Genomic DNA, 23881 nt, shown 5'->3' with positions numbered 1-23881 from the left:
GCATGTATCTGGACTAAACAGATGGGAGATGGCATGTTTAAGTTGGATATATGGCCTCTCCCTTCTTAGTCTCTCTTCAAATATCATGAAAGGGAGGAAGGTATCATTTTAATACATTGACTCATGGTCAAAATCCCTTTCTTAATCCAGTCTGGCTAAATTATGGGGTTGTCTGCTATACAGAGTTTTGAGTTATCCCAGGTAGAGGCCTTGGCATTTAGAAGGGGGTATTTTTGAATTTAGTAGACATCATACACTAAGTATTTCTGGCTGCCACAGTAGTTGGTGATTGTTCTTTAGGGAATTAGTAGTAATCCAAGTGCAGTCAATTGAAAAAAGGGGTAAAGGAGCAACCAATTCTGCTTCCAGCTGGAGCCAAGCCAGGACTGTACAGCATGAGGGAATGAGTCACTGCATAGCTTGGCTAAGAATTATTGCCTGATGGCAAAGTTTAAAATTAGGGAAGTTTAAAACCACCTGTTTTGACAAGGAGCTGTAATCTGTGTAAGGAGATTCTGGGTTTGTTTACCGTACAAGAAGGGCTTAAACATGGTTTTAGATTTTTGGTTAAAATAAAAGTGAGGAATGTAGATAGGGAAGGAATTCATAATAAAAAGGATTCTGGGAAGTGCATTCATTTTAGTAGTTTATTTTTCTCCAAAATGGGGAGAGGTAGCACCTGCCATCTATTTAAATAGTTTGCTAAATTGCATGATTAATGGGACTAGATTAACTTTGTCTATGCTTTTAATTTCCCTAGAGAACAGGATGCCAAGATATCCCAGGTTTGTCTGTTGCCACCCAAATGTCCCTTTTGGAGAGTCACTTCCAGCTAGATCTGATGAGATCCTTATTGCTTTGAGTTATCCCAATGTATCTTGTAGCCAGAGAATTTGCCAAAGTTATCTATTTTTTTTCAGGGTGTTTGGCACAGATTGATCTGGATTTTTAATAAATAGGAGTATGTTGTCTGTATATAGAAGGATTTTTTTTTTTTATCTCCTGAGACCCTTGATTTCATCTCTTGAATACCTTGGTGTTCCCTAATTCAGTGGCTCCCAACCTTTCCAGACTACTGTACTCCTTTCAGGAGTCTGATTTGTCTTGTGTATCCCCAAGTTACACCTCACTTAAACTACCTGCTTACAAAATCAGACATAAAAATACAAAAGTGTGACAGCATACTACTACTGAAAAATTGCTTACGTTCTCATTTTACCATAATAAAATAAATCTATTGGAATATAAATATTGTATTTACATTTCAGTGTGCAGTACATACAGAAATACAAACAAGTCATTGTCTGCATGAAATTTTAGTTTGTACTGACTTTGCTAGTGTTGTTTATGTTGCCTGTTGTAAAACTAGGCAAATACCTAGATGAGTTGATGGACACCCTGGAAGACCTCTGTGTATCCCCAGGGGTACATGTACTCCTGGTTGAGAACCATTGCCCTAATTAGTATTGCAAATGGTTCTAATGCTAAATTGAACAGGAGAGGGGCAGGGACATCCCTGTTTAGTTTCCTGAAACAGATCACAGCAGGGCAGGCAGAAGGAGATAGGCTACTAGATTTGGGATTAGAATATAACATCTTTATCCATGAAATAAAGGAATTTCCCAACCCAAATTTAGCCAGGGTAAGAAACAGATAATGCCAGTTCACTATGTCAAAGGTTTTCTCTGCATCAAGTGAAACGTTTGCATGGGAATGTCTAGAATGTTGGTGGAATGCCATAGCATTAATCAACTGATGTCTGAACCATGCTTTTTAAAATAAATCTCACTTGATTGGGGTGAACCATATCACTTTTTCAAATCTCTTAGCCAATATTTTTGAAAGTATTTTATGTCAGTATTGATTAAAGATATGAGTCAGTAGATATTATACTTTCACACATCCTTTCCTGGTTTAAGTAGAACTGTAATTAAGACTTGCCTCATAGTAGGAAGTAACATACCATTCTCTAAGGCATTTTCATAAATGTACAACTGCTTAGGAGCCATAATTTCTTTAAGAGTGTGATAGAATGCTATCAGTAGATCATCAGGGCTGGGGATGCGGGGTCTTGCCTAGACTCACTTCCTCCATGGCCGTGATTATTTCTTCCGACTACAAGGGAAAAGCCATCCTGGCCTGCTACTTTTCTCAGATTTGTGGGAGGAGAAGAGTTTTAACAAAATTATTCAGTTCTGGGTCAGCTGGGCTGGTATTACTTTTAATGCTTATTTACAAAGATAGCCCTGATCATTACCTCAGTGTTGACTAATCTGTGGAAAGAAAAACACCAAAAGAAATAATTTACACAGGGCTTAATATTTGTTTCAAAATAATAAACCAGATCTTGGCACACAGTCACCGCATGCACGACTCTTGTGGCACAAAGGAACTATAAGGGAGGAAAATTTTCCTCAGATGGAGCAAATGTAGGCTGTCATATTTGGCTCTACACCACCCCCCTCTCCAGGCCATGAGATGGAGTGAGTTGGGGGAGGTGAAGTGGGGGCACTGCCATTACCCAGCTTAAAAATTCAGGAGCTGTTACATAAGTTAGAACATCCCTAAGGTTGCTCTAATTACAGAGAAGGTTTGAACAAACCCCTGGATGTCCCAGGGATCAGGGGAGTGCATGTGATGTATTCTCAGCTTTGCCCCATTCCACTTCCCATCTGTTTCTATTCCCCATCCATCAGGTTCCGTGCCAAGTGCAGTTAGGCTAGAGCAAAGGATCAGGTATATTTTCTAGTTTTAGAGTACAGAAAATGGGAAATCATAGCCCAGCGCTGTGCTTATGATTGCCATTATAGAACATGATCATTCCACTTGGATAACATTGCAAAATAAAAAAATGCAATCGAAGCTATTTTTTAAACAAAGAACTAATGGTATGGATCTTGAAGATGTAACACAGTCTCTAACACTTCTAAATATCAAGTCACTCTTCAGCCCTAAAACTATAGTCTCTTTCTCGTATGCAATTACTTTGGGGGGGTTCAGTTTCTGCATCCTTTAATGTTGCTCCTTGATCACGCCTGCAGACACTGGTGAGTAATGTGACACATTATCTCCCCTCTATGGTTGCATTCGTTGCCTACTTAGTACTTTGTGCCAGTTTACCTAGAAAAACCAGAGTTGGCTAGTTGCAGGTCAAAGTTTTCTCGTGACCAATATTGGGTTTCACTGATAGAACACGAGTAAGGAGAGTGCCTTGCCGCATTGATGCTGGTTGTAGAACATGATCTTTTCTACACAGTGTTATAAGGTTCTGAAGTATGTTTTGTGCCTTTGACCTGTTTGGGGGTGTACAGGTTTTGGTAGGACTTTCAGACAGTTATTTGCAGGTTGTGACACTGGAACTTCCACAAACCAGACCCAAGGATGTAGTGCTAAAATTGAAGCCTAGTAACTTGGGTTTGGCCTGTCATTCAGCTGTTCTTTCTAGCTCCTTTGCTCTTTTACCTTCTACTTTCTTTTACTTTTCTACCTTAAATTCTGTTTACCGTCTAGCTGGAGGCAAGAGGACACAACTATTCTACTCCTGGGATAAAATGAATTCAATAAGCATTGTCTAAAAACTATATATTCACTTTAATTCTTCTGTTTTCCTGATGTGGTAGTTATCATTTATTTAAAACGTTCAGAGCTGTGCACATAGTAAATTAACCACTTCGCAATCCTCTTTTACTAAACTTTTACCATCCTATTCAACTGCACAGAATAAGTATTAAATGGCACATAAGAATTACCATTGGCTAGTTAAGTGAACTCTTATTTGACGCATTAAACGGGTGTGCTGTATTCAGAATAGGAAAGAGAGTATGAATTAGAAAATAAGTTTGCTTCCCTTTACCACAGAGTGTCCCAGGAGGAGACAGCTCATGTGTCTCGAATAGCACTGGCAGATTGCATTGGCATTTGGACACAACAGATGTGCTTTTAGATACCCAGTGGCAATGAAGATAAATTTACCTCCTTTTGAAATAAAAATAAAAAATGCTTTCATGTAGTCAGCTTCAATATCTGAGTTTTATTTTGGTATATCATAGAAACCTTGATTTCTTTCCTAACCTTGGGCACAGGAGATCCCTAAACTGAACATACACAGGAACATCTCCCTCCTGTCCACTCAATGAAATGTGATGTACAGTGCAGAGAAACAATGACAACAGTGTTGGAAACCAGGTCAGCTCTCTCTTCCCTACAATGGCCCCAATCCAGCAAAGTACTTGTGTGCAGTAGTATTGCTGACTACAATGGGATTACTCATGTGCTTAAAGTTATGCATGTGCTTAACTGCTTTGAGGGAGTGGATTTAAAGAACTTTTAAAAAAGCTTGATTGCTGTCAAAGTTCCTTCCCCACTCTGAACTCTAGGGTACACATGTGGGGACCTGCATGAAAAAAACCCTAAGCTTATTTTTACCAGCTTAGGTTAAAACTTCCCCAAGGTACAAACTATTTTACCTTTTTGTCCCTGGACTTTATTGCTGCCACCACCAAGCGTCTAACAAATATAACCACTTGGAAACGTCTTTCCCCCCAAAATCCCCCCCAAGCCCTACACCCTCTTTCCTGGGGAAGGCTTGATAAAAATCCTCACCAATTTGCACAGGTGAACACAGACCCAAACCCTTGGATCTTAAGAACAAGGAAAAAGCAATCAAATTCTTAAAAGAAGAATTTTAGTTGAAGAAAAAGTAAAAGACTTACCTTTGTAAAATCAGGATGGTAAATACCTTGCAGGATAATCAGATTCAAAACACAGAGAATCCCTCTAGGCAAAACCTTAAGTTACAAAAAGACACAAAAACAGGAATATACATTCCATTCAGCACAACTTATTTTATCAGCCATTAAAACAAAACAGAATCTAATGCATATCTAACTAGATTGCTTATTAACCCTTTACAGGAGTTCTGACCTGCATTCCTGCTGTGGTCCTGGCAAAAGAAAAAACACAGACAGAGAGAACTCTCCCCCCCCCCAGCTTTGAAAGTATCTTGTCTCCTCATTGGTCATTTGGGTCAGGTGCCAGCGAGGTTATCCTAGCTTCTTAACCCTTTACAGGTGAAAGGGTTTTTCCTCTGGCCAGGAGGGAATTAAAGGTGGTTAGCCTTCCCTTTATATTTATGACACGCCCCCAAATCACAGATAGGGTGAAACGCTGGCTGTGATTTCTTCCTGGCGCTCTAGGAGAAAACAGAGTTAATAAGACATATGCACCTCTAAATATACCACCAAGTATATAAAGACTAACAATATTTTCCACATCTCAAGGACAATTTTAACCAGTTGATTTTGGGAAACTTTCACAGGAGAGTTCATCAGCCACTTTGTTAGAAGCTCCTGAGATGTGTTGGATGTCGAAATCAAAATCTTGGAGAGCTAAACTCCACTGAATAAGTTTGTTATTTCCCGTGGCGGTATGAAGCCACTGTAGCGCAGGATGGTCGGTTTGCAGGTGGAAACGCCGTCCCCAAACATATGGGCATAGCTTTTCGAGAGCATAGACAATGGCATAACGTTCTTTTTCACTGACTGACCTGTTGCTTTCCCTCTCAGACAGCTTCTTGCTGAGAAACACTACAGGATGGAATTCTTGATCCAGTCCTTCCTGCATTAAAACTGCTCCTACACCATGCTCGGATGCATCTGTGGTTACTAGGAACGGTTTGTCAAAGTCTGGGGCCCTTAGCACAGGGTCAGACATGAGTGTCGCTTTAAGCTGGTTAAAGGCCTTCTGACACTTTTCGGTCCACTGAACAGCATTTGGCCATTTCTTTTTGGTTAGGTCGGTCAGTGGGGTGGCGATTTGGCTGTATTGCGATATAAATTGCCCATAATATCTGGCCAAGCCTAAGAAGGATTGGACCTGTTTCTTTGACTTTGGAACAGGCCACTTTTGGATAGCATCCACTTTGGCCTGTAGGGGGTTGATAGTTCCTTTACCCACCTGGTGTCCAAGGTAAGTCACTCTGTTTAGGCCTATTTGACACTTCTTAGCCTTAACAGTTAGTCCTGCCTCCCTTATGCACTCAAAGACTTTTTGTAGATGTTCCAGGTATTCTGCCCAGGAATCCAAAAATATGGCCACATTGTCAAGGTAAATGACTGCATATTCTCCTAATCCTGCTAGGAGACCATCTACAAGTTTTTGGAAGGTGGTGGGTGCATTCCACAGCCCGAAAGGGGAGTACATTAAATTCATACAGTCTGACATGGGTGGTGAAGGCTGACCTTTCCTTGGCGGATTCATCTAGCGGTACCTGCCAGTAGCCCTTGGTTAAGTCCAAGATAGAGATGAACTGGACCCATCCCAGTTTCTCTAATAGTTCATCTGTGCGTGGCATTGGATAGTTGTCTGGGCGAGTTACAGCATTTAGCTTACAGTAGTCCATGCAAAAACGTATCTCCCCATCTGGTTTGGGAACTAGAACCACTGGAGATACCCATGCACTGCCAGAGGGGCAGATTACATCCATCTGTAACATATCCTGGATCTCCCGTTCTATAGCAGTTTTAGCTTGAGGCGACACCTGGTAAGGTGGGACTTTAATCGGGTGAGCATTACCTGTGTCAATGGAGTGGTATGCCTGTTCAGTCAGTCCTGGGGTGGCTGAGAATGTCTGTGCATAGCTAGTGCACAGCTCCTTGATCTGCTGTCGCTGCATATGCCCAAGGGTCATGGAGAGGTTCTCCTTTTCCACATCACCAGCACTTTTCCCTTCATAGTAGACACCTTCAGGCCACTCAGCGTCATCTCCTCCCTGAGCTGTCAACTGACAAACCTTTAATTCTCTGGAATAAAAGGGCTTTAGAGAATTAATATGGTACATTTTAGGCTTTCGGTTGGAGGTGGGGAATGCTATGAGATAATTAACAGCTCCCAGGCGCTCCTGGACCGTGAATGGTCCTTCCCATGATGCTTCCATTTTATGGGCCTGGAGCATCTTTAAGACCATGACCTGGTCCTCTACTTTGAAGGAACACTCTCTGGCATGTTTATCAGACCAGGCTTTTTGCTCTTTTTGAGCATCCTTTAGGTTTTCTTTAGCAAGGGCTAAAGAGGTTCGGAGGGTGTTTTGTAGGTTGGTTACAAAGTCCAGAATGTTAGTTCCTGGAGAAGGTGTAAATCCCTCCCATTGCTGCTTCACCAACTATAATGGCCCCTTAACCTCGCGGCCATATACAAGTTCAAATGGGGAAAACCCTAAACTGGGATGTGGTACAGCTCTGTAGGCAAAGAGCAACTGCTGCAACACTAGGTCCCAATCATTGGAGTGCTCATTTATGAATCATGGCACCCAAAGTCCCATTAAATTTCTCCACCAGGCCATTTGTTTGATGATGGTAAAGGGTGGCAACAAAGTGATTCACACATTGAGCTTCCCAAAGGCTTTCCATAGTTCCTGCCATGAAATTAGTTCCTGCATCTGTGAGGATGTTGGAGGGCCATCCTACCCTGGCAAAAATGTCTGCTAGTGCCTGGCACACACTTTTAGCCCTGGTGTTGCTTAGAGCTACTGCTTCCAGCTATCAGGTGGCAAAAGCCATGAAAGTCAGTATGTACTGCTTTCCTCTGGATGTCTTTTTCAGAAAAGGACCCAGAATATCCACAGCTACTCGCTGAAATGGAACTTCAATGATGGGGAGTGGCTGGAGAGGGGCTTTGACCTGGTCTTGGGGTTTTCCCACTCTTTGGCACACCTCACAAGACCGGACATAGGTAGAAACATCCACTGGGAGGGAATAGGCAAGGAATGACCTCCCCAAATGGTCTTTGGTCCTGTTCACCCCAGCATGGCCACTAGGATGATTGTGGGCTGAGCTCAAGAGCTTTACCTGGTACTTAGTTGGAACTACCAACTGTCTGAGGATTCCAGTCTTCCTGGTGTCCACCAGAAAGTTTCCTTGTATAAAAGCCCTTTTTCTACAACAAACCTGGATCGATTAGAAGAGCTGAGAGGCGGTGGATTGCTCTGTGCCGCCGTCCAAGCTCTCTGGAGGCTTTCATCTGCTTCCTGTTCAGTCTGGAACGGTTCCCTTGACGCTGGAGAGATCAGTTCCTCATTGGATTGTGGACCTAGGCTTGGTCCCTCTGGAAGCGATTCAGGTGATGGGGCTGTTTCCACTTACTGTGAACCGCTCTCCACTGGGGCACTATGTTGGGTTTCAGGCTCCGGCTGAGCCTCTTGTGTAGGGTTATCGGCTGCTGCCGGTTCAGGTTCGGTGGGGTCCTCTGGTGTTGGGGTTGCGAGTACTGGATTCAGTGCTGGCAATGGGTCTGGTGCTGGTTGTTCCGCTGGTTCCGGTTCTGGGGCTGGCTCTGTCTGGGTCTCTGGGACGGGATCCACTACTGCTGTTGCAGACGTTGGCATGGGGTGCGGTTCCATCACCTCTGACTGGGTCCTGGTAGAAGTTTCCGGAACAGAGCTAGGTGTGACAGCTTGCTTAGCCTGGCTGCAGGTGACCATTCCCACCCTTTTGGCTAGTTTTACATGATTGGCCAAGTCTTCCCCCAACAGCATGGGGATGGGATAATCATCATAGACTGCAAAAGTCCACGTTCCTGACCAGCCCTTGTACTGGACAGGCAACTTGACTGTAGGCAAATTGAAAGAGTTGCACTTGAAGGGTTGATTTGTCACTTGGATCTCTGGGCCGATTAAATTGGGGTCCACTAAGGAGCATGGATAACCGACACTTGTGCTCTGGTGTCCCTCCACGCGGTGACCTTCCCGCCCAAGCTCACAGTTTCCCTCCACTGAGAGGGTCTCTGGTGTGATTCCGGTGCAATGAACTGTAATCTGTTGGGGTTCTTGGGGCAGTTGGCCTTTACATGCCCCGGCTCATTACATTTAAAACATCGTCCAGCTGACGGATCACTGGGGTGAGGTGGGTTGCTGGAGAATGGTGTGGCAGGACAATAAGGTGTCTGGAGTATTTCTTGGTGTGTAGTTGGGGTCTTGGGCTGCCCCCAGTAGTAGGGAGTTGTCTGAGGGGGTCCCTTCTGGTATCCACTCCAACTGCGACCAGGGTTGTTCCTCTCTCCACCCGTTTTGTTCCGGTTTGCCCCGCCTCTCTGGCAGTCTAGGACTGCTCGTATCAATCAGCATAAGCAGCAAGACTTTCTGCTGAGTTCATTTCCTTATCCCATAAACACGGTTTTATTTTCTCCTTGGACATCGTCGGAATTGCTCCTGAGCTATCAAATCACACATGCCATCAAAGCTAGTGACACCCCTTCCTTGGACCTCTTTGTCTAACAGATCCTTCATCTGGTTTAGATAAGCCACATTACTTAGTCCAGGCCCTCTCTTAAGGGTTCGAAATTTTACTCTGTACGTTTCAGATGTAATTTGAAATTGCTTTAAAACCAAATCCTTGAACTTATTATAGTCAGAAGCCTCATCAATAGGCATCTTATTGAATATGTCCAGAGCTCTTCCAGTCAATTTTGCGACCAATGTGGTCATCTTGTGAGCTTCAGGAATTTTATGGAGAGTGCACAGTCTCTCAAAGGTGAGAAAATATTCAGCAATATCACTGGATTCATCATACTGTGGACATAGTCGCTCCCATCTGTGGATTGTTAGGGTTATCCAGTAGATTCCGCTCAGCCCTTACCTTCTCCATCTCCAGTGCATGCTTCCTCTCTTTTTCCCTTGCCTCCATAGCTCTTCTGTGGGCAGCCTCTAGGGCTTTTTCTGCCTCTTTCACTGCCTCCAGTCTGGTTAACTCCAATTTGTGTTGTGCCTTGGTTTCTGTCATGTTAGCCTCTCTGTTTTTAATTAACTTTACACCCAAGAGTTAGAAAGAAAAAACAAACAAAAAAAAAAACCTTTGCTTGTCAATATATCTATATCTGTATATAAATAGATTGTGCTGTAACCGGATACCTATGTTCTCTGATAGTGATGGTCAGCCTACAGAAAAATCCTTTAAAAAAAAGCCCTAATACATTTGTCTCCAGGCAAATAGACAGAAAACCCCTCTATTTGCTCTCAGGTTAAAAAAAAAAAAAAAACTTCTTCAGGTCTGTGAAGACCTGGGAATTTCCCTGCAGGAGGTTAACTACCCTGCCTTTAGGTAGAGAAAACTCCAGCTCACAAAATACAATTCCCCTTTGTCTCTGCTCTGGCCCCCAAGCAGAGACAAAAAAACAAACCCTCTAACTGCTTTCAGCTTAAAACCTGCTTTCCAGCAGCCCAAAGGAAAAAAATATATCCTTTTTTAAAATCTGTGCTTCTGGTTCAAAAAATCTCAAACTGATCTCAAAATGATTTCAAGTTAATCCCACCGCTCTGCCACCATGTCAAGGTTCCTTCCCCACTCTGAATTCTAGGGTACAGATGTGGGGACCTGCATGAAAAACCCCCTAAGCTTATTTTTACCAGCTTAGGTTAAAACTTCCCCAAGGTACAAACTGTTTTTCCTTTTGTCCCTGGACTTTATTGCTGCCACCACCAAGCATCTAACAAATATAACCAGGAAAGAGCACACTTGGAAACGTCTTTCCCTCCAAAATCCCCCAAGCCCTACACCCCCTTTCCTGGGGAAGGCTTGATAAAAATCCTCACCAATTTGCATAGGTGAACACAGACCCAAACCCTTGGATCTTAAGAACAAGGAAAAAGCAATCAGATTCTTAAAAGAATAATTTTAATTGAAGAAAAAGTAAAAGACTCAGCTCTGTAAAATCAGGATGGTAACTACCTTACAGGGTAATCAGATTCAAAACAGAGAATCCCGCTAGGCAAAACCTTAAGTTACAAAAAGACACAAAAACAGGAATATACATTCCATTCAGCACAACTTATTTTATCAGCCATTTAAACAAAACAGAATCTAACATGTATCTAACTAGATTGCTTATTAACCCTTTACAGGAGTTCTGACCTGCATTCCTGCTCTGGTCCCGGCAAAAGCAACACACAGGCAGAGAACCCTTTGTTCATCCCCCCCCACCCCCAGCTTTGAAAGTATCTTGTCTCCTCATTGGTCATTTTGGTCAGGTGCCAGCGAGGTTATCTTTAGCTTCTTAACCCTTTACAGGTGAAAGGGTTTTTCCTCTGGCCAGAAGAGATTTAAAGGTGGTTAGCCCTCCGTTTATATTTATGAGAATTGCCATATATAAACAAAGCAAAATGTCACAATGGGATGAGCCATGTGTATTTCCTAATGCTTCAGTTCCTGAACTGTTAGACCTGTTGCATAACCAGGACCTACAACCTTCAATAATTACTAATACCATAGATGTACTGTGCTGGAAAGGGCCCTCTGATTCTGTGAATAATACTATTTTAGCAGTACTAGAATGAAAATGTTAACTTTTAAAGCAACTTCTCAAATTATTAGTTACATGCCCCTCTGCAATTCAACCAAAAATCAAGATGTTTTCCAAATTCTCTTTTTAGAAGCATAATTACGCTTCAAGATATTCAATTCCAGCTTCTGAGTTGCTAATATTTCCTTTTCTTTGTATGTCTGCCATACAGACATCGATAAAGCATCCAAGCAGCTCTGATAAATGCACCCTTTCAAAATGGTGATCATCAGAAATTTGAGCACTAAGTTCAGCTATATGAGGCAACTTAGATGGTTTATTATTTGTTAGAAGTATGCTGTACATGTGATGTGTGCTTAATTTTTTTTTAAATCCATATTAAAAATGTGGAGTAGCTGTAAAGAAATAGACTGGAGTATAAATGGATATAATCATAGGTTCATTTATTTAATAGGCACCTAAAAAGAGAAAGGGGTTCTGTGACTCTTATTGTGTGGTAGAAGTATATTAAATCTTTTCCTTGAATGTTTTTTTTTCTTTGCCAGATCATACTGAGCAACTTCAAATCCTTTAACTGCTAGAAACTAACTACAAAGCTTTCTTAAGACATACTTTGGTCTTGTTGAGTGGATTATATTGTCCAGCTCCTTCACAGCTGAGCACAGTCCAATGTTGCTGATTTTTCAGTAACTCTGAACCGAATAAAATAGTTTCTATGGAAATATTTCCCCCCCCCTCCCAGGGGAGGAGTTATTGATTGGACCAGTAATGATGAGACACGGTGCCTGTCAGGGAAGTGGGAAGTGGACAGTACATGCTTAGTAAGGCAAGAGCTGGGCACCTCTTTCTCCTGAGGGCCTCTACTTCATGTTGGCTTGGAATCAGGGGGCGGGGGGAAAGGAATGCTGATTGGCTCTCATGCTCCTTTCCCTGTACCCCACCACCACTTTGTCATGGTGTGCGTGTGTGTGTGTTGTTCTTTTAGGGTTCATGAGCTTGTGCACAAGCAGCAGGGGACAGTAGTGTATGCAAAGAGCAATGTCACTGAAATGGAGATATTCAAAAACTGATCAAGCAGGAAAGGGGGGAGAGCCAAAGGCATGTGCAGATGAACAATATTTGTCCCATCAAAGCCCTTTTTAGCCAACCAGACTGGACTCTGTTCATACACAGGGCTAGCAGCTACCCGATCAGGTGCCAATTTGCTGCAGTCATTAGAAGACTTAACCTACTTTGGTCTCAATCCAGCAAATTTTGGCATGCATTCCTTTGCAAATGGGGCAGCAACGTCAGCAGCACTGAAGGATTTTTACTTTCAGTAGTTCCAGGAAGTTAGGTCCTGTAATAGTCTGATTTCCTAAGCCCATGTCTGCCCTACTGATGGATTGCTGGGCATGCCAGGGTTTGAACTAACCATGTAATTTGTGATTGCAGGAGACCTAGGAAGGGCAGTGTCTGTATCTGTGGACACTCTCTATTATGCATAGGCCCAAAAGCAGGCAGCCAGGTTGGCAGGTGGATCACAACTGAGCTTTAGGACTGAAGCCATCTGCCTTTGAGGGTGTGGTAGAAGGGGTATGTTGTGGGATCAGCTGATGCCCCTTTTGCATTCATTGATGGTCCATCTACACCCAGCTGATATCTTGGTGATTTATCTGGTAAAAATGATCTTGGGACTTGCACTGGAATACTTGAGAATTAGGATTCATTTGGGGTGTGGAATTGATTGAGGCCACAAACAAGACTAGTTTGGTCAGACATGCTCATGAGATGAGTTTTTTGGAGGGCCATGAAAAACGTGAACTGCAAAGTTGTCAGTTTTTGGTTACATGATGGGCACAGTAAAATTCCTGGCATGTGAGAGTCGAGAGGGTGAGCATACAACACCCCTTCTTTTTGTTAAAATAAGTTGAGGTCTTCTGCTTAAACCCATCCTTGTGTACCATTCATTCACCTACATATCCTAATCAATGAAAAAAATTGTTGCAGATAGGCCAGACTCATTCCCCAGCTGTAAGACCAGATTCTGATCTCAGTTACAGCATGCAAATCAGGACCAACTCCAGATTTCCAGTGTTATGAGGTCAGAATCATTATTCATGGGGACACTGATCACACCCCCGTAAGAGAGGTTTATCTCCTTGCAAGCTATGATATGAAGCATGTATCTCCACATGACTGCTTCCTGGTGCCAAATAAGAGATGCCCGACTCTTACGGTCACAGATTCAATGGGGCACAACCTGGAACTGAGGTACCTCTGACCCCTCTGTCTTACCAAGCTATGCTTCCTCTCACACTGTGATGTTGTGACAAGCTGCAAACCTCTGGTAGGTACTGCACTTACCCAGACATCCACAGGCAGGAACAAACCCAGCTGAGTTACATGAATGCTTCTTCTAGCCCAGGGGTGGGCAAACTTTTTGGCCGAAGGGCCACATTGGGGTTGCAAAACTGTATGGAGGGCTGGGTAGGGAAGGCTATGCCTCCCCAAACAGCCTGGCCCCTATCTGACCCCCCTCCCACTTCTCGCCCCCTGACTGCTCCCATTGAAACCCCTGACCCATCCAACCCCCCCTGCTCCTTGTCCCCTGACAGCCCCCTTCTGAGACCCCCTGACCCTAACCACCCCCCCAGGACCCCACCCCTCATCCAACCCCCCACCCCTGTTCCCTGACTGCACCAACCCCTATCCACACTCCTACCCCCTGACAGGCCCCCTGGGACTCCCATGCCTATCCAACCCCCACCCCTGACCGCCCCCCCCCCCGAACCTCCACCCCATCCAACTGCCCCCTTCTCCCTGTCCTCTGACTGCCCCCTGGAACCCCCTGCCCCTTATCCAACCCCCTGGGCCCCTTACCATGCCTCTCAGAGCAGCATGTCTGGCAGCCGTGCTGCCCAGCCGCCGCCAGACATGCTGCCATACTTCCCTGCAGGAGTGTGCAGACCTGCTGCCCAGAGCGTTGCCCACGCGGTGGCGTGGTTGTGGAAGAGGGGAACAGCAGGGGAGGGGTCAGGGACTAGCCTCCCCGGCCAGGAGCCGGGCAGGATAGTCCCGCGAGCCAGATGTGGCCTGCGGGCCGTAGTTTGCTGACCTCTGTTCTAGCCACCCATGAACCAACAATGGAGAGGCTCCAGCCAATTCCCCCAGCATCATAGCCTAAGACCCCAGGGCTATACAGTCATGCCCTGGTCAGAAGCCTGACCAATGTAAGTTTATTACCCAGTCTGCCACTTCTACAAAGGCAAGTGGACAGACTTCATAACTTCCCATACTAGGATAGTACATACAATCCAACAGGATATTAATGTTCAACACAGCAAAACTTTTAAAGTGATACCTTGCAAGGCATACCTTGTATGAAACATTATATGACAGTGGTGAATATGGGGGTTTCAAGGTGTTGCTTTGGGGTACAGAGTCTCACACTCGCCACTAGTTTAAATCAATGGAGTTCTGCCCATTATGCTGCTCTGGGAAATATCATTCAATAATTCTGCTTGAAACAGTACAAGACCTCAGTACAACAGTAACAGGCCTGTTGATACAGAGTTTTACAAATGCTGTCCAACTCAACAACATCTGCTGTGCCAGTGGCTACTGAATATACATGCTGTCTGCTCTCTTTCTCCAACACTTTAATCAATATAGCCACTGAAGTCTTTGATTTTCCATAAACATCTTTATCTCCTTAAGAAGGGTACTCTTGGTTGGAGGCAAGGATATAATAGCTCTGTATAAGAATATATTATGATGTTTAATGACTGCATTAATTCTTTGAGGCCATTTTTTCTTGATTTGGCAGATCTGTATGAGGCTTCTCACCTGGCATCCAGCAATGAAATATACATCTTTAGGTGTATACTAACTTACTAAATAAAAAATGATTCAAGGAAGTACAGAGTTCTAATAGATCATACCAACAGTAGCATCTAGTTGAGGACATCTTAAGCCTTTGATTGGAGTGGTTAGAGTTTGTAAACTGCACTGATTTAACATCTACAAGTCAAAGAACTTGCAAGTTCACTCGTGCCCATAACGGAGCTTGAAGGCTCCACAGGCTGAATAGCTCCATATCATGGAGCTTAATTAGTACATACTTCAAATGTCTGTGCTGACGAATGTGACAGAGTGAATGGCCCTCTAATTATCTGTAGGAAAGAACAATGACACACAGCTACACAGGCTCCCCCACGTTTCCACACCAATTTGCATAGCCAGCTTAAGTAGTGAGACAGGAATTCAATCTCCATATATCTTCTCTTGCTAACAAGGGCACCAAATAGTGCCACTTGTGTTTATATTTACACCTGTCCACTCAGAATTAGACTGAAACCATCAGCTTCTTTTGTGTAGCCCACAGAACAGCCATGCAATAGTAATGTTTTTTTTTTCCCTCCAGTGACTACTGAACTGAGCTGGATTTGAACTATCACCGAGAGAGAAGATTCCACAGCTTTTCACCAATTCCTTGACTATTCATCTAGACCTCTTCAATGTAAACTCTTAAAATAAAGTAGTTCTGCAGAAACAGACAAAGAAAATTAGAACTCTTAAGTAGTTAAGGTTTTTTAATTGTTGTTCATAAGGAAACTGATGACCGTCCCTACACATCCATTATTGCATTCACTATATTTTATATGGAGAGTAAAGAATAATTTCCAGCTATGCATTCTATGACAATTTAATGTCAAAAATAATAGCTGAGTTTCTCGTTATAATGGAGTTCTTCAAAGTTTATCTTTGAAAACTCGTGGCGAACCGGGGAAGTCCTGGATGACTGGAAAAAGGCTAATGTAGTGCCAATCTTTAAAAAAGGGAAGAAGGAGGATCCGGGGAACTACAGGCCAGTCAGCCTCACCTCAGTCCCTGGAAAAATCATGGAGCAGGTCCTCAAAGAATCAATCCTGAAGCACTTGCATGAGAGGAAAGTGATCAGGAACAGCCAGCATGGATTCACCAAGGGAAGGTCATGCCTGACTAATCTAATTGCCTTTTATGATGAGATTACTGGTTCTGTGGATGAAGGGAAAGCAGTGGATGTATTGTTTCTTGACTTTAGCAAAGCTTTTGACACGGTCTCCCACAGTATTCTTGTCAGCAAGTTAAGGAAGTATGGGCTGGATGAATGCACTATAAGGTGGGAAGAAAGCTGGCTAGATTGTCGGGCTGAATGGGTGGTGATCAATGGCTCCATGTCTAGTTGGCAGCCGGTATCAAGTGGAGTGCCCCAAGGGTCGGTCCTGGGGCCAGTTTTGTTCAATATCTTCATAAATGATCTGGAGGATGGTGTGGATTGCACTCTCAGCAAATTTGCGGATGATACTAAACTGGGAGGAGTGGTAGATACGCTGGAGGGGAGGGATAGGATACAGAAGGACCTAGACAAATTGGAGGATTGAGCCAAAAGAAATCTGATGAGGTTCAATAAGGATAAGTGCAGGGCCCTGCACTTAGGACGGAAGAACCCAATGCACAGCTACAGACTAGGGACCGAATGGCTAGGCAGCAGTTCTGTGGAAAAGGACCTAGGGGTGACAGTGGACAAGAAGCTGGATATGAGTCAGCAGTGTGCCCTTGTTGCCAAGAAGGCCAATGTCATTTTGGGATGTATAAGTAGGGGCATAGCGAGCAGATCGAGGGACGTGATCGTTCCCCTCTATTCGACATTTGTGAGGCCTCATCTGGAGTACTGTGTCCAGTTTTGGGCCCCACACTACAAGAAGGATGTGGATAAATTGGAGAGAGTCCAGCGAAGGGCAACAAAAATGATTAGGGGTCTGGAACACATGACTTATGAGGAGAGGCTGAGGGAGCTGGGATTGTTTAGCCTGCAGAAGAGAAGAATGAGGGGGGATTTGATAGCTGCTTTCAACTACCTGAAAGGGGGTTCCAAAGAGGATGGCTCTAGACTGTTCTCAATGGTAGCAGATGACAGAACGAGGAGTAATGGTCTCAAGTTGCAGTGGGGGAGGTTTAGATTGGATATTAGGAAAAACTTTTTCACTAAGAGGGTGGTGAAACACTGGAATGCGTTACCTAGGGAGGTGGTAGAATCTCCTTCCTTAGAGGTTTTTAAGGTCAGGCTTGACAAAGCCCTGGCTGGGATGATTTAACTGGGAATTGGTCCTGCTTCGAGCAGGGGGTTGGACTAGATGACCTTCTGGGGTCCCTTCCAACCCTGATATTCTATGATTCTATGATTCTTATGTCAAGCCATTTAGCCTTATGGAAGAATGTATTAACATTTACTAGATTCAGTAACTGTGCAGTAATAAATTTGGTAAGATACAAGTTATTGGTGAAAAATGGCATATTTCAAAACACAACAACATTTAGTGTGTTCCTGATGGCCACTAAAGTAAAGGCTAAAAAACCCAGCTTATTGTATAATGTTTTGGAAAGTGGAACACAAGACAAGTTGTCTTTGGGATGAGATTTTTCCAAGTTAGATTCACCATGAAGTAGAAATCAATGTTTGTGAGTGTCCATGTAATGTTTGAGTGAAATCCCTACAAGTAAATTTTTGAGATGAGGGGAAAAAAAAAAAGCGTGGAGGGGATATAACTCAAAAATTGTTGAATGGGGTTAGATCATTGAGGCGATGTATATTCAAACACTCCCCACAATTCCAATATTTGGAGTGGAATGATTTTGTTAAAATGATCAGCAGTGAAATGATTAACTATTTTGATGTTCAACTCACATCATTCTGTTTCAGAGTTAACCTCAATTGAGAATAGGAAGAGTTATTTCACACCTCTTCGGGGATTAAATGCTGACCCTCCACTGAGCAAAGCCTTAGTATACAAATGAGCTTTACACAAAGAAGCTTGTAAATTCTGAGGAAAAGACAGTACGTAATCAAGTGGCCTGGTTTAGAGCCCGTGTGTGTAGCCTTTCCCACAAAGCCCACTACAGCTTAATGGCATTGGTAGCAGCCGGGAACACTATATACTCTCTGCACAGGGGATGCAGATCTGTGCAAATATATAATGGCAGATCACCCACGAGTGTAGAGGTTTCCTGTGTAGTATTCAGGGCCTTCTGTTTCCCTGGAGCAAGTGGGGTTGGTAAGCAGTACTTGTCCCTTTGGGCTGTTACAGTCAAGCTGTCTGCAGATTCAATACTACATTGATTTCATCTTTGAAAGGGTTTCTTCATAATTTATACCATGAAGCATGATTAATTACTATAATTTTAATCCCAGGTACACTAGTGCAACTTCAGATCATAATCAAATTCATTTTTATTGAATTAGTATTGAGTTTAGTAATGTGCATGAAACTCTCTCTCCCACTTTCAAAATGTGCACTGTGGTCTTTAGTTGATTTTTTTTTTTTTTTGCCATTAACTGAGTTTGTTTTGGAGGTGAGGTTTATCATTTTCACACCATTTTCTTGAAGAATCAGAGCAATCAAGAGGGCAGACATAAAAAATAATTTGAATGTTTGAATCAACTCAAAACCATCAAAATTAAAGAAGTGGTATGAAAGTGTCCTATCGTGAATTAATGTAACCTTTGCCATAAAGGCTCTCATCATAATGTATTTTGATATTTTAGTGGATGTCACATCTCACTACACTACAGCTTCACTGTAATTTAACATAAGGTATTAGACAAATAGTGCTGATTAGGCTCCAAGTGCCAATCAAATTTTGCTAAGTCACAGCAGGCTTGCTGTCTTAGAAATGTAGCCAGCTATCAGGCTGCTCCAGATTTCCTCATGTCTCTGTGCTTACTGTGCTAAATACTTTTCAGAAAAGGCTATTAACTTGGACCTGGAAGGGATACTTCCACTCACATTAGAATAATGTTCTAAAGGTAGTGCTGCTTATTTCAAGGAAAGAAGAGCTCAGCTTAACATTGACCCAGATTCAAACTGAGATCCCACCCAAAAGCAGTGAATTAAATTTATGTAACACACTAAGGGTTGGTCATGCCTTTTGGGCACAGCCCATAGCAAGAGGTTGCAAGAAACTGCTCTGCCCCATGAGATTTTGGCCTCAGGAGATGGATTGCTGCCTGAATTCCCTGGAAGACAGTAGGAGAGCACCCCCTCCTGTATCTCTTTTTGGGTGTAGCCTGCTCCTCACCTATGCTGTAGTTTTTCTCCAGGGCATGGTGATCAGGGGGAGGTAGGCCTTTGCCCCACATCCTTTGGGTTGCTGTGCATCCCTTGACAGCAAAGACTAATTGTGCCTGACTTTGTGGGCCATGCAAAGGAGGGTGCTGGGGTGTCTTGGGCTTAAGAAACTAACGTAAGACCAAAAAGATCTGGGCTCAATTCCTGGCTCTGATAAAAGTTTCCTGTAAGACTTTGGGTTAGTCAGTAAGGGCTTTCTCCAAAGCCCATTGAAATCAATGGGAGTCTTTCGTATGGATCTGGCCCTTAATTCTTCTGGGACAGAGCCTCAGCTGATGCGAATCAAACTAGAGCCATTGGCTCCAATAGAGCAAAACAAATTTGCACCAGCTGAGGATATGGTTGTTTGTCTTAGTATCACTTTTGCAAGGCAGAGATAAAAATACTCCCCATAACTTCATAGGGATGTTGAATAAAATCCATGAATGTCTGCAATACTCAGATACTGTAGTATCAGGGGCCATATAAACCATCTTTCCTACCTAGGTATATCAGGGCATTTATGTCCTTTCTTCCCCATTCTTAGTGCACATCCAGGCATTATTCAATTAGTTACCTGTATAGTGTAAAAATAGCAAGCCTCTCCTACAATGTAAACCTTTCCAAAATGAAAATGCTGTTTTTCTGGTATCTCAGTAGATGTACAACAGATAGTTTAAAATAGGAGCTGGTTTATATATAATCCCCCCCACTTCAGATTTCTATTTCCACAAGAGATAATTTGTGTGAAAGTGAGGGAACCAGTTCATTATGTGCAATTAGAAGAAAACTGTCCCTTAGGGTCAAAGTAACTCAGCCAAAGTAAAATGATTCATGGCCAGGACCAGCTCCAGGCACCAGCAAAGCAAGCATGTGTTTGGGGCAGCACAACTCTGGGGCGGCGTTCCGGCCCCCGTTTTGTTGTTGTTGTGTTTTTGCTTGGGCAGTTGCGCTTTTGAAGCTTGGGGTGGCAAAAACCCTAGAGCCGGCCCTGCTCATGTTGGAGGGCTCTCATCCCTTGAGGATACTAATGTCATGCTAGCTTATTTTTCCAACAATATTAGCAATTTTACTTGAAGTTACTTTTTCATTCCTATAATGTTCTTGAACCTTAACTAGGGAAAGAATACTATACAACTCATTTTCTTACAGGGAACATTTGGACCTAGCATGCAGTTTATGGCCTTTTTAAATTTCTTCGGTAAAGCACACCTACCGTACAATAAAAGTTCCTTTAGAAAGATTTTACTGCAGCCCCTGCTTCACTAGTTTGGCATTTTTTTTTATGAAAATATCACCACCATAGAAATTAGAACAGCAAGAATGCTGGATAGTATAAAGTCCATATTAACTTAATGGGAGCTGTGGGCACATCTCAAGGGAAGGCTTGTGAATATATGCAATACTGTAACATATCTAATATAGTAGTCTTTAGAGTCATTCATTTCAAGTGGTTCCTAAACAAAGTTTCCAAAATATGTCAGGGCAAATTCTGCCCAGTCTCATATTCCCATTGTATTTTTGATTGTTTTATGGTGTACGAGACAGGTAGATATTGAGATGACGCAGACTGCACTCTTTGTAATGAAATCCACATTTACAAAAATAAAGCATTCATTGGGTTATTTGCAAAACCTACATTTATGTGTGGAAATTGTGTATTTTACATGTGCACCTGGGGAGCACAACCACCCAATTTGTGTGCATAAATGCAAAATCTTGCAGGTAACCTGATGTGTTCCTATTGTTGCAGACACGCAGTTTGAAAAATGAGACCATTGTGGAGGTATTCTTTTCCTTTTTTTCCCAGCTATTAGAGTTGGGTTTTTTTACAAAAAAAGATCTTGGATCTTCAAATCAATTTAAGTCAAGCTGCAGTCGCCTCTCTATGGAGACTTTTCTGCAATTTAACAGATCTCAGTGTTAGGAAAATGTTCCTGATATTCAGCTTAAATGTTTCCTTTGTTCTGTTTTATCTCACTGTTCCTAGTAATATCCCCGTGGCCCATCTTAAGTCATTTCTACCCGTCCTTTGGGTTTACATTTTTGTTCTGACATTACATACTGACCATAACCACATTTCACTCTTACTGAACTTTAATATGTCCCACCCTTACGTGGCCATCCCAGTGTTCTATGAACTAATGCCTTGTAAAAATCAAAGTAACTACTATGCAAAAAATTAGAGTATAGTTACCACCTGAAAGCTACACAAAACTCTTTAACAGAGTCTTTCTTCAACAAAGCACTGCCTCTAGGGTGGCAAGGCTATTTACTTCTGGTGTGTAATAAAAATGTAATTTGTAAATGCCAGATTTCTTTTTTCACTGGCCATAGTTGTAACAGCTAAAAACAATTGACTTTTGATCCCCACTGGGTATAAGTCAGATAGCCTTATTATTTTCCAATACAACTTGTCGTTTGTTTGTCTTTAGCTGACAGCTGAGTTCAGCAGTGGGAGAAAGTTGATCTGCTCTGCTCTTAGAAATCCCTGTAGCTGATGAATTTGTGTATGAAGAGCAGCACAGAAGATAGTTTAGTAACCTAGAGGTAAATACATTATTGATGTTCATCTATTAAAACTGAACAGCCCAGCCACTCTTGAGACAGCAAACTTTTAGTTCAGAAGACATTGATTAAGGGGTTTTACATAACTTTTGTGTAACCTTACTGACCTCAGATTTTGCATTAAACAGTAATTGCTATACAGAAAGAAAGATATATATGATATCTTACCAGGCAAAACCAAACCAAAAATAGTTACGTTGACACTAAGCTTACAAGAAATACTAACCTTTACTGAAAATTGCCTTAAAACATTATAGAGAAAAAGTATCAAACACCACAAGGCAAAACACTCCTGTGCAAATTCTCTACTGACACATATGGACAGAACTCAGTGAACCTGAATGGAATTTTGCCTCTTCAGACCATTAGAGAATTGGCCTTCTAAATTGGAGAGCCTAGAAATTCATAGGTAAGAATCAAATCAAATACTCCATTAAAGTCTACACATAGATCTACCCCAGTACTACTACCCTCAGAACACCACTCAGCGCAAGACAATTTCAACCACGTGATAACACTCGTTTCATCAGTAACCTCAAGAATAAGGTAAATTACACTAGGGTACATAAATCCTAATCTTTGAAGTATCAGCCATGTGTTCTCAAGCTTTATATCTTAATGGAGTGCATCTTCTGTGGACCATTTTGCCTCATTTGCTATGGAACCTCCACTCCTGTTTGCCTTTCAGAAACATCGCTGTGCTAACTACTGCGATTGCCTATCTGGAAAAGGCATAGTACACATATACTTAATGTATTTTTATCTAACTTGAATGTGTATGAGTACTCCCCTTTATGATTTTTAAAAGTCTTTTTATTGGGCTTTAAACATACTGACTTCTAATTAGTCGATAGTGAGCCATGCAGACACTATAATGCACTTGTCAGCCATGCAGCCTTTATTATGAACATGAAAAGAGTTGTTAATACCTAAATCATTCCTCTGTTAATCCCCCCAAAACTAGTCAAGAGCAGCATTCCTAACCACTCATATCTCCAAAACAAATTACTTGTCACTTCTGATATACATCTTCCCACAATGTACACAGAATACCTGGAAATCAGATTCAAATTCTTAATAACTCAGATCTCTGTTCTTAACTAGTGATAAATCATTCTAAATTTTTAAAGTAAAAGTTTGTCCATCTCTAAAATATTTTCTGAGATCATCATTTTCTACATGTCACACTTTCAAATTAGACCACAGGCACAACTCCAAGCATGGGAACCTTAACCCTTAGGAATTTGAGGATTAACATGCTCATAATCAGTAAATTATTCTGATTTACTGATTTTACTCATTCCGGGTACCTGAAGCCCCCATACATCTCCAACACAAGGCCCAACCTGCAAATCTCCATTATTTCTATAGTGAACCCTCAGCCACCTTGCTAGCCTCCTTCCTCTGCATCTCATCCATCTATACCTAACTGGTAACCAGCTCTTCTAGACTTTCTGCCAGGAATTTCTCCTACTCCTACTTGCCCAGTCCCTGATGGTTACCTATCTGAAATGGTGGAGCAAGACAAGGCTACAGGGTTGATATCTTAAATAGAAAGCCAGGCTGGGGAAAAGGGGAGGATTTGATATCAACAGGAATCCTGACTTGGCCTTGCCTCTGTTCTCTCAGGTACAGTGCAACCTAGTGGCTTCCCCCAAACCTTGGAAATTATACAGTCTCCTAAGGGTTGATAGAATGAATATAGTATGAGCATTTAGGCATGTAAAATGAGTATTAACAATATATGCATATGTCGTGGGGCCAGTACCCCTCCTTCCATCACTCTGGGGTGGGGTACAGGCATGGTAGCCTGGCAGTTAAGTCAATATGGTTGTGCTCAGCCACTCGGCTGTGTAGTCCAATGTCCAGAGTCAATACAATCACCGTCACCTGCA

General features: G+C 42.5%; 1 long non-coding RNA gene across 6 annotated transcripts in view; it reads left to right on the top strand.

Annotated features, from left to right (window-relative positions):
* Positions 1 to 15788, top strand: part of LOC140895725 (uncharacterized) — a 91791-nt gene extending 76003 nt beyond the window's left edge. For 2 of the 6 annotated variants that reach the window (XR_012154326.2, XR_012154325.1), the window contains one exon: positions 15695 to 15788. This is a non-coding gene — a long non-coding RNA (uncharacterized LOC140895725). The remainder of the gene's footprint in view (positions 1 to 15694) is intronic. The other 4 variants (XR_012154323.2, XR_012154324.2, XR_012154321.2 and 1 more) reach the window with 3 other exon arrangements.
* Positions 15789 to 23881: the final 8093 nt, after the last annotated feature.

This window comes from Lepidochelys kempii, chromosome 11 (assembly GCF_965140285.1).
Source record: "Lepidochelys kempii isolate rLepKem1 chromosome 11, rLepKem1.hap1, whole genome shotgun sequence".
In the NCBI taxonomy this organism is placed as follows: Eukaryota; Metazoa; Chordata; order Testudines; family Cheloniidae; genus Lepidochelys; species Lepidochelys kempii.
This window is presented reverse-complemented; position numbering and strand designations above follow the sequence as displayed.